This window comes from Drosophila tropicalis, unplaced genomic scaffold, assembly GCF_018151085.1.
Source record: "Drosophila tropicalis isolate 14030-0801.00 unplaced genomic scaffold, ASM1815108v1 contig_845, whole genome shotgun sequence".
In the NCBI taxonomy this organism is placed as follows: Eukaryota; Metazoa; Arthropoda; class Insecta; order Diptera; family Drosophilidae; genus Drosophila; species Drosophila tropicalis.
The window spans coordinates 9,598,881-9,610,031 of NW_027173338.1; positions in this window are offsets into that span (position 1 = coordinate 9,598,881).

Sequence of the window (11,151 nt, forward strand, 5' to 3'; positions counted from 1 at the left end):
AAAATGTTTCAAAAAACTTTCTAAAATTCTAGATTATATCTTGGTAGTTCTTGAATACAGACAACATGCTGACTTAATGTTTTCCCGAAAATGACCTCAAGACTGTTTATTTAAACGAATGTTTCAAAAACTAAACTCTAATGTTTGCCAAAGTTTAGCTTAAAAAGACTGTTTGAATATGGGAGCATATGAAACATAAATAGAATGTATTGTAGTATTCAAGCCATAGTAGAAATCACAAATTAATGCCTTAAAGTCTTAACCTAACCGACCTCCATCTTAGCTTAGTCCCAGAACACAGAACCAAAGACATTAAATTAAAAAGGACATGCATCATGATGTTTATGGGAAGGACCATTAAAGAGCAATATATAAACTAGCACTAGGTTAACAATGGAGACGAGTGGACGAAATAGTAAGATTGGTCAATTAAGATTAGTTAGTAATTAGTTTTCTTCTTGTATTAGGGTTAGAACAATGGCTAAGTACCATATATTAATAAGTTTTCTCTGAATGAATACTTATTTTCCCAGTCTGTTTTGATATTCTTTTATCAACCTCTGTCTTATCAATGGTGTGATGAATCTTTTCATATGGATACTCCCAAAACTCAGACAATGGAACGACAGTTGGGATTAAAAGATTCAAATGTTTATGTTTTGAGTCGATCGGAAATGATTTCTTCAATCGCTTAGTCTTTAATCATTTGTTTATACTTGATCTTTCGTTTGTTGGTGAAGTTTATATAACTGAATTTTATAAGCTCCTAACTTCTGTCATTATTAACATAAGATTTATTTTGAAGTCTAAGTGTCACACCCGGCGTATACGTAATAATGGGTACGAAATGTAATTATAAACATGTATTTGCTGATTCATAGTTAAAACTGGATTAATTATTGCATTTTAATACACATGATTTAGCATCGCATAACTACAGAGACTTTTATGTGACATTAAGATCATCACCAGCTGCAGTCTTGATAGGCTCAGACTGGGATTCAGTTTAGCTAGTTCATCAGCCCAAAGATGAACCGCTTAGGACCTGTTTTAGACTCCGTGTTAACCCTATTCCCTACAAAACCTTGCTCAGAAGAAACCTTATTCAGGTTATTGTAATCCACATCATCAAACTTGCTTAATGTCCTTGAGAACAAAATGTTAATCAACTGCTCTAAATGAAAGAAAGAAAAAAGATAAAATCTTCTTACATTTACTTAATTCTAAATTAAGTTTGTTATGAAGAGGAGAAACTTTCTCAGTTGAAACCAATTTCAGATGTAGACTTCTTGTGAGGATTTTTCAGCCATAATAAATGGGGATTCAATGTTTCAATATAACAAATTGGAAATGAACAATTGCTATACATTGAGAATCTAACTAAATCTGAAAAATATTTTAAAGTTTTATTTAAAAGTAAAAACTTTGTTTCAGCATTAAAAAGCTAAATCATAGAGGTATAAGTTATTTTTTTACAAATTGTTTTGTGGCACGCCATATGCAAGAAAAATCAAAGAGCTAACAAAATTAATTTTATATTAAATTACAATTTTTGTTGTGTTTGCTGCACGTTTCGACCGTTGCTGATGATGATGATGATGCAAAGTTAATTTACACTACACTCCTACTTGTTCTGTACATGAACTTTTGGGGGCATACGATAGTCAAGTAAAAATGATTGGCACATTAGCACAAATTGTTAGTACATCTTATTTAAGTCATTTAATTAATTCTGCAGTTTCCCGGCAAACTCGAGAGAAAAACAATCAACCAGCCACACGAATTCAGTCTGCACAATTCTTAGATTTCAGGTCCAGCTCCAGTATCTTTTCGCCATTCGAAGACGTGCGGAGGCTTGTCAAGGCTTTACGGATCCATGTGGCCATAGACTCAAAGCTACCTTCGATTTGACAAAAAGAAGAAAAACAAAAAAACCATAAAAATGTATATATGTAGGTATATAGAAGCAAAAAACCCGCTGGCAGACTACCGACAATTGTTGTTGCATGTTTTGCCTTTCGATTTGTTGACCAAGCTCTTCTGGAAATTATTGTACACTCTGGCTATCAATTGATACAAATCTATGCAATTTAGAATATAGAGACGTAAATGTGCTGAAGCTTAGTTTTAGTTATGCCACATTGAATGTCAATAAATAATACTGCAACAAGCTACTAACCAACGAACCGACCAACGAACGGATCGTCTACAACTACTTACCTATGTATGTAGATACATACCTATGTGGAGAACATAGCACACGGGACAGGTCGAGGTCGCCAGCTGGAGTTGTCCGGTCTGAAGCGCCGCGGGTGAGAAAATGTCCAAAGCCAAAAGATGCGACTTGACTTGGCCAACACTAAACATGCAATGCGGTAACTGGAAAAAACAGCAGCTTACTTATCGTACACCGTTAAAAAACAAGCAAAACCTTAAATATTGATTGATTATTTACGATATTATCATTGAAAGCCAAAAAAAGAAAAGAAACCTCTTCACAATTGATCAACATAAAGGATTAATATTGGTGCTCAACTATAAAAAGTTTCAAAAAATTTATTACCGTGTAGTATTACTAAACTACTTATAATAAACTGAGAAACTGCAGCACTAAAGTATAAAAATCAAATCGATTTTAAGACATAAAGAAATCTATTAAAAACTGTGCTAAAGTGTGGGAGGAAGAGTTCAAAGCGTTAGACAATCTTAAAACTATTCTTTATTTAAACATAAATTTATAAAAAAAGTTTTAAATTGTCTGTAAACACACATCAACAGATCAGACTTTTACAGTTCAGCTGAATATCCATTATAAAAAAATTCCTTTCCACAGTCTTTTTAACAAAATATTATAAATAAAACGCAAAAATATTGTAAAAATTACACAATTTGACCTTTTTGAAATGTAATAAACCTTGCTCTACCTAACAGGTCGGAAGATTTAACAATAATTCTTAACTGGTTTAGGAATTGCCCTTATAATAATGGAACAAAGTCTGTTAATTATAAAACTTGGTGGTTCCTAGTCGTCCAGTTTTTGAAATAGTCTTGAGATTCATCTAGTAAATTCTCCACCCTTGTCTTTATTGTCACTTTAAAATCTGGTTAAAACTTATAACTATCACTACTCATTTTCCTGTTGAAAATTTCTTCTGCTGATTGAAATTAACTTGCTGTCACTTAAAAACTCTTTTAGCTTAAGCTTTAAGAATCATATCAAATTAAATTCCATTAAATTTTTAAAAGTGTTGACGGCTTCATATTTAGTTGTCGGCATCTTCTTCCATCTTCTGAAAAAAAACCTGCAATTGGTCCTCAGTTGTAACATCGTCTGCTCTTTATCAATGACAGATTGTGAGTGGAGCCATTTAATTTATTGCAATTTTCTCATAGCTTTTGTTGTATCTACTTATACATAGATAGATAGTTAGAATAGATGCCACGTTGGATCAGGTTTCCATTTGGCCGGGGCTTAAGTTATCTAATACATTTAGTTAGCAACCTTTAAAGCATATTTTCCATCTGCACATAAATCAAGTTCTTAAATGAAGCAACTATCTCAGTGACATTGAAATATTCAACAGAGAAAATGCAACCGATTAATTTTCCATAAGAGATCCGCAATAGTTAAGACAATGATGTTAACTATTGAAAAAGAGTTAATAGTAATTAAATGACCAGTGCTTAAATCAATTTTGTATATTTAAAAAAAAATATAAAATTATTTTTGATTTTTCTTACATATTTCGCTTCCAATTTTCCTTAAACAAACTAAAAACTGCTTCACTTGGATTAAAAGTTAAGACCATATAAAATGATATTTCAGAACAATATTTTTAAAAATATTTTGTTTTATTAGTCCCTAATTTACATAAACTTTATTAGTCAATTGATACGACGATAAAAATGGACTTAGATTTAATACATTTTTGTGTCCAACTATTAAACCATTCGATAACATATTAATACTTCAAACAATTGTTGTCAATCATTGGAATATGTGACTATTTTTACAAGTATATAAACTTCCCCAAAAGTATGCTAGGAAAGTTAAGCAAAGAAGCCTTTAGTGAGCTAATTAAACTTTGTAGTCGGTGACAAATTTCGGAAGATAAAATAAAATGTATCTCTTCAGTTGGAGCATCTTAATTAGCCATCATCAACTTCTTAACGCAGTAAGAAAATGGATTTTCATCTCTTTCAGAATTATTTACTCCCACCGTGTGGTGGATCTTATCTAAGAGCTAAGATAAAAGAACTTGTATGGCAGATTTGCAGGTTGTTTAGAATTTTAGTTACTTTACTTTAGTTACTTCATAAGTTTGGCAGCTGGTCAAAAATCACCTGATTATATATTAAGTAACAATAGTCCAAGTTGACTTGATAAATATGACGTTTCATTTTTCAATCAAAGAGAATAATGAATGCAAGTCCTTATGTAAGTATATATTCTAACTCTAATACACACAAAAGCTTAGAGGTTTTATTGATTTTAATGGCAAATACTAAATTATTTCCAACTAATTAGGCTTAATGTCTCTTTTGGGAACATTTGTCTAACCACTTAATGCATACTAAGGGAACAGGATAATCATTGGCTTATCAATAATGCCTCAACTAATGGTTATTAGTTTGCTGCACATTTATAGTTTATTTCATGAGAAAATTAAAAATAAAATTTTATAGAAATCTATAATTTCATTCACTTTCATACAGATTAACGATTTTCGTTGAGCTTATTTTTAAAATCTATTTATTTAGGCTTAAGTTGACACCTCCCACACCTGTGGGTTTTGCTTTCATTTTTTTTGGCTCAGTTTCAACCTATTTTTGCAACACACGAAGGACAACAAAAAAAAAAAAAAAGGAGAGAGAAAATGCCTGCACGTGTCGTTATCCTTTGGCTATTTTTATTTCCGCTGCAATGGAATGCACACACAGGCGGAAAAACTCTTTGTCGGTGACATCATGTGGGCAGAGCTTAACGAAAATAGACCAGAAAGGAAATGGCCTGGCCTAGATGTGACGTCAGATGTGAGCGAGATGACAGTAAAGACCGATAGGCTTTGCTGCTCTTTTGCATATGACGTCACACAAGAATGAGACAACACTATACGAAAAACAACGACGTCATGACTTGGTCTCTGCCCTCCACTCACTCTCTCTCTCTCTCTCTGTCTCTTTCTCGGTCTCGCCATGGATCAATGACGACGGCGTCGACGTTGCCGGCCGGCGTTTTGTTTTGCTGCCGTCGTAGTCGCTGCCGATGTCGATGCCTACTCACCTGGCAGGTGTTGTTGTTGTTGCCATTCATTCATTCATGCTGTCTGGCTCGCTTCAGTGCGCATGTCCGCGACACGGCCACTTCGGTTGTAGTTGCAGCTAAAGCCACAACCGCCCAAACTTATGACGTCTTTGTTTTTTATTGATTAAATGTGACGTCATTGGGGCATTGGTTAGAAGTGGCGGGCCCAACCGCCAAACGGTAGACTATAAATAATACATGGCAATTATCGCTGGAAATTGATAACCCGACAATGTTAATTGGTCCACCTTTACTTTAACCAATTTTCCCATACCATTTATTTCTATTTCCATTTGCAGCGACTAGGCATGGCTTTTTTTTTTTTTGATTTTCAAATGAAAGTCTGTTCTATTACCCATTAAATTGGATTTGTAATTTGTAATTATTAAAGTTCCTGCTTGAAAGGCAAGAATAACTTCTAACTACTATGTCATTTGTTATTTGGATATTTTTCCTTTATTTACCTCCTCCCACAAAGCATTGTTTCCACTATCTCAATTGAGTGGGTGCAAACTTCTCTTTACCAAGACAAAACTTCCTCTTTGTTGGTGACATACAGACTTCCGGTCTTCGTTATTTCCGGCGATCAAGGACACAATTTCTGTCAGGCATTCCTGCTGAACAACTGCAAATCCTTTTACTGCCTGCTTTAAATCAGTTTTTGAGGCATTTACATGACTGGACATTCTTGCAAATGTCTTTGTTATAGGCATAGCCCCAAACAGATTAAAAGAGTTGGTAATTATGACCACCGTGGTCAAATTTATAGGGATATCTGGCTAATATAGGATAGTTAGCATAGAAATATAAGTAGTAGCTAATGATTGTCTACCAAAGGAATGATAGCAACATTGCTGAGTCATCATGTAAAAGCAATTTTTCAAATTCCAAGAGGTAACTAAAGGTATAATTTGTATATAAAGAAACATTATTCCGCAGCTTCAGTAGTTAGTTCAGTTAACATTTACCAACACTAGCTTTCAAATCTGGCTCTCAACTCTACAAGTGAGAAGTCATTTAAAAGCTTTATTAGACTCTTTCCTTATTTAGAAAAACTCAAAAAGACCAAATTTGTCCTCTAATTAGTCGAATACAACTTCAATAAAAAAATTAAAAACTTTTACATGAAAAAAAAAACAGGATAATATTAGCGTTCATGTCAACAATTGGGACAATTAATTAACTAAAGTTTGAAAATCTTTACAGTTCAATCAGTTCAAGTGAATACCCGAATCACATATCTATATGTACAGGTTTTCCCTTACATTTTCCTCAAAAATTGATATTGATTTTACTATCAATTCACTGCACATCAGTAGATATATGTATATATACGTAATAGGCCAACATGTATCTACAATTTGGGCTTGCCCCGCTGAGGTCAAAGACATACACTCACACACAGTCACAGACACACACGTAGATCTACACGCACCTAAAAAGCCGGCAGACGTCATACCCACATTTTGTCGTTGTTGTTAGTGCTGGGGAGGCTTGAGTCAATCAACTCCATTCCCCTGATAAGACAGCGTGAACACTGTGTACAGTGTACACAGTTAATGGAGCGAATCACAATACAGAGATAAAATGGCAAACACAACAACAGAAAAACTGCTGCCTACTTTGGGGCGTGCGTGACGAACATGGAGCAAACGTGATGGTTCTTTGAAGCTCCTCGTTCTATTGGTGTTTTGGGGCAGGTAGAAGGGAGAGGCGGCTCCTCTGACGCGGTCAAGACGAGACGCAATAACGGAAGCAGACCATAAAATCAATGCCGACATCGTTGGGTGCCTTCAGTTCCGCTTTCAGTCAGTGTTTACGTCCGTTTGCGTGTCGATTGTTGCGTAGGGATTTCATTTACCAACACAATGAGAGTGCAAGAGAGAGGAAAGAACACAAAGTTGATATACCCTCAAGGTCATATAGAAAAGAAAGCTACGAGATGTGAGTGGGTCGATTTGTCTCAAGGTTCTTTAATGAACTTTTATTACATAGTGGGGTGATAAAAAGAAAACAGAATTTGGGAAATGAAAGTTTGTTAAAAGACAGAAACTTGTAAGAGATTATAAAAAACAACATTTACTTACCTAAGTATATATTAGAGATGGGTCACAGCCTTTAGTAGATGAGGTAATATGTTCATTTTTTCTTTTTGCCTCAGGAACTTGTTCAATCACTTGTTCATTAACTTGTTAAGATGTTCTTGTTAGTTTTTTACACATTTGATATATTTGTTATACCCTTGAAAAAGGAAAGAGAATATAGAAATCTTCGATCATATGAAATTTATATTGAATTGATCTGGTTTGATGAGGACTTATAGGTAGTGTACTTGCAGTACTTAACTGATCAAGTGAGGAGGTGAGTAACTAAGTCAGTGAGTATATGAAAAACTTTATTGGCTAATTCCCTTTTTGAACTGGAAACATTGCGTTTCTATGGCCCGAAACGTTAAAGATGCGTTTAAACTAAAAGTAATTCGTTATTTCTTAATATAAACAAAGATTAGTTTCCATTAGCATTACCAGTTTTCCATGCCATCACCATTCGAATTCTATTCGCCGTTTAAGTTTTGCATAATCATAATCAAAATTCTTGTTTTTGCAATTTTAGCTCACTAATATTTCAACTTCATCCACGAATCTTAAATTTATTTATGCCAAAAATAATAATGTTTAGCGTTGAGTCCGTAAATCATCTGGCTAACAACTTGGTGGCAACAGCAACAACAACAGAAACACTTACAATTTTTATAGTAATAACCAAAACATTTTGCATTGCTTCATCATTCATTGAAAACGAAAATGAAGCCCAAGCTAGAGTCATGTCAATTGGGCGTATACTTGATATTATTACATGTACGTCTATAAAGTCGTTTAAAATTGTAAAATAGCCCAAAATTGCCAGCGAAATGTTTTTAAACAACAGCCACAAAAAATAGTTACAAATATTAATAGCAAAAGCAAAAACAAAAAAAAAAATCAGAAGAAAATACAAGAAACCAAAAATAATGACAATAATTCGCCACAAAATGCACCTGCAGGCACAAATCAAGTCAACGCCAAGAAAGGTTGGGTCGTCGTCATCGTTTCACCACTCTGGCAAAAGGGGCATGTCCAGGAGTAAAAGCAGTTTCGGTTTTGTCTAAAAGGGTTGGCGAATTTTTTGGCCAAAGAAAAACCAATTTATGCAAATGAATCAAGAGGCGCCGTTGCAAATGCAACAACTGCAACAACAGCAACAACAATGCAAAGTGCCGCATGCTAATTGAAATTTACAGAAAACCAAAACCTTACAGAAATCAAAGCTTAAATAGCAATCAAAAAGAGCAAAAATTCCTTAAATTAAACTCACGAACTCTCAGAGCCAACGATGCGAAAATGATACATGCATTAAACAAAAAAAAAAAAACCCACCAAAAAGAGCAACAACTCCAAAACAACAACAACACTCTAAGTAGACGTAGCAAAACGAAGCAAATTTGGCTCAGCACATTTAGAATATCATCGCAACCAAAAATACAAAAAAAAAAAAACCGAAATAGACAAAGGCCCACAGAGACAAAAGCAAGGAGTGCCAAAGTTTCGTTTTTTGTCTTCTTTTCCTTCGACTTTGGCTTGGCATGTCATGCTTAATACAGCCAATAAAACCACTAGCAACCAGCAACAACAACAAGAATCACAGCGGCAACAAAGTCTTTGGAAGCGACTTCAAACAAACTTCAACTTCAAACCAACAACAAAAACTCCAACGCAAAGCTTAGCTGCTGCTGCTGCTGCTGCTGATGCTGATGCCTAGCATGTAGTTTTTGGGGCCACGAGCGGGTCAAGCCAAACCAACCAGGCCCACCGACTCCCCCGTTTTGGCCAACCAGCATTCAACACTAGGAACAACCTCCACAGCTGACAGTGGTTAAATGCTAAGATGCACAACAAGTGTCAAATGAATCTCGAATTCTTTTTCATTACACATCAGTTATGAGCGAATTTCAACATCTAATGGGTGTATATTTAGTCTAAAGTTTCTCCATCGTGTAGGCATCACCTAGTCATACTAACATAAGTCCCACAGTGGATCCTCACACTACCAAGTTATCTCAGTTATCTACATTTATAAGATCCACACACATACATGTAACCATTTAGAATAAGCTAGCAATAAGATACTCAATAAATCAGTTCTTGTGCGACAATTGAAAAGTAAAGACGTGTACCACAATCGTAAATATGTTTAATATTTATGTCTGCTTTCCATTAACAACTTGTTTTTATCTGTCTTGATATTTATATCCTTAAACTGTATGAAACCTTATTAAGGCAAGGAAGAATTGCGTTTTGTTTTTAAGTACTTATAATTCTCAAGTGGTTGAAATTTGAATTCATAACGGCCAAACCATGTTCTAACTCATACCGTTTCACAGGACTTTAGTTTGACACTTGCACGTTCTTTATTTATAACATTTAAGAAAGGAAATTAATCATAGGCTTCCATTTATTGAAACATAATCTTTTCTCATCTTGTCACAATTTTCCATTTGAATTCCAGATTTGTGGAACATTTTTCAATGTTTTTGCTTCACTGTATGCAACGGCATTGCATATATATACATATACACGATGCATGCCACAAAACACAGACCAGTTCCACTTGCGTCGCTCCCAAAAAAAAAAAAAAAAACAGCCAACTAATATATATGTACACGAGAAGCCACACCAAGTTGAAGCAGCAACTTGGGCCCCATCCCACACCTTGCCCCTTCTCCTGTTTCAGCATGCATCGAGTCAAAGCCGATCTACAAACGGAATAGTTATAGCATTATGGGAAAAAAATCTAGCTAAAACGAAAGGAAGAGCCACTGCGCCCAAGTTGCCGACTCTAACAACAACAATAAACACAACGACGGCGACGACGATCTCACGTTTGTCCCAAGCATCAGTATCCGCCTCTACATCTCTCTCTCTCTCTCTCTCTCTCTCTCATTCTGTCGCTCTGACACACACTCTCTTTTTCTCGCGTACGCTAACAACAGTTAGAAAACGTGGCTTGGAACCTGTCTAAAAATAGCCACAACGAATGCAACCAAACACACGAAGGCAAACGAAAATGAAAACGAAAACTAAAAACGTTACCGGCCTCACCTACTAAGAGACACCGCCTCGGATTCCGACTTTGTCTCTGACAACGGCTCTTGACTCTCACTCGACTCTCCCAGCTCCGCTCTGTAGGCCTCAGCGTCGCGACGCTGTCAGCCTGAGAGCTCAAAGAGAGGCCAACTTGCTCGTTTGATCGTGTTTACGAGCTGCAAACGCCGGTGTCAATGGTAAAGTGCATTAATTTCGTCCAAACAAAAAACTCATTTTGATTTATGCTTTGATTTTCTAAATTCGAACGAACTTAGAAATTTATTTCCGCAAAGGTTTGCTCCAGAAAATTAATAGCTCAAGTCAAAGTACAAATGTTTTATAACGAATTATTTGTGAAGAGCAGTAAAAGTAAAGCAATAAAAAATTTAAATTATGACGTTCAGTGACCCATAAAAAATAGAAAAATTTATATAGAAATCGTGTACATTTCGAAAATAAATTAAAAGTTTTAAACCCATTGTAATATGTATAAAGTTTTTTATTGTTATTTTTAATTGAAATTATTTATATTAACATTATTTTAATTATTTAGCCGATTTTAACCATAATGTCTTATGTTCAATTCAAAATGATGAGTAATACCTGCTCTAACGGATATACATAAGTGTGCGAAATGGAGACGAATTGCTCCCTAGGGTATGCAATAGACGATCACTATTTGATATAAATACAAAGTACTTAAAATTTCCTATGAGCAGAGAT